We start from the raw sequence: 1,318 nt of genomic DNA, 5'->3' as shown, positions 1-1,318 counted from the left end.
GGCCCCCTCCCCTGCATACTCTTTCACTTATATTCCCCCTCCCCTCACGTAATCCCTACTCTCTCATTTCCCCACCCCTTCCGGGGAAAAATTCTATTGAGAGACATTTTTGTACGGGGCTGCGAAATTCTAAAATTTAATTTAATTTCAAAAAAAAGTAATCAAAACTAAAATTTAAAAGATCACGAAAAAAGTCTGAAATTCCATTTGCACAAGGAAAACACTGACCAGTAGATCTTATTCCCAAAGTTTTTCAGAACTTCAAATAAAAAAGAAAAATGTTTGAATACTTCTTATTAGCGTTATTTAAATTTTTTTTAAATAAATAATTTATTATTGCCAGGAATTAAAATGCAGTTGAATTTGAAAGGGTTAAAAGTGAATAATTTCATATTGGAAATGTATAAATGAAAAAAAGTTCCAAATCGCAGCATTTCAGATGATTCTAATAATTGCAGTATTTTATTTGGATTGAAAAAATTAAATTGGTAACAATTCTAACATGGAACATTGAATTTTCGAAAAGAATTATAATTTGGACTTGGAACGGGGAATTTTATAAAAGATTTCTGATTTGTAATAGTGAATTTTACAAAGAATTAAAATTTTAGTTGGAAACGGGGATTTTCTAATAGAATTCTGATTTGCAGTATGGAATTTGTGAGAAAAATTATAATTTTATGTTGGAACAGTAAATTTTCCGAAGTAATATTATTTATAATTTTGAATATGGATTAGAGAATTTTCGAAAAAAAAAATTATAATTCAGATCTGGAATACGAAATTTTCCAAAAGAATTAAAATTTTTAATTGGTACGTTAGATTTTCCAAAACAATATTATATATAATTCTGATTTGGATGAAAGAATTAAAAAAAAAATCAGATTGGGAAAAAGTAAATTTCCAAAAGAATTATAATCCAGGTTTCGACGAGTAAATTTTCTAAAAGATTAATAATTTTTAATTGAAGGAGTAAAGATTTCGAAGTGATATTATTTATAATTTTGAATTTGCATCCGAGAATTTTCGAAACAAATTATTACTCTGGTTTGGAACAGTAAATTTTGCAAAAAATAATAATTTTTAGTTGGAAGAGATAATTAAAAAAGAAAATTATTCAGATTTTTAAGACGGAATTTTTCAAGAGAATTCTAACTCTAACTTGGACTAGTGAAATTTCTATTAGAATTAAAAATTGGAGTCGAAACGGGAAGTTTTGTAAAATAATTCTGACTTGGAACAGTGAATTTTTCAACATAATTAAAGTTTTGAGTTGGGAACGCGAATTTTCTGAAAGAATTCTGATTTGCAATATGGA

The sequence above is a fragment of the Belonocnema kinseyi genome, chromosome 4 (genome assembly GCF_010883055.1).
Source record: "Belonocnema kinseyi isolate 2016_QV_RU_SX_M_011 chromosome 4, B_treatae_v1, whole genome shotgun sequence".
NCBI classification, from domain to species: Eukaryota; Metazoa; Arthropoda; class Insecta; order Hymenoptera; family Cynipidae; genus Belonocnema; species Belonocnema kinseyi.
This window is presented reverse-complemented; position numbering follows the sequence as displayed.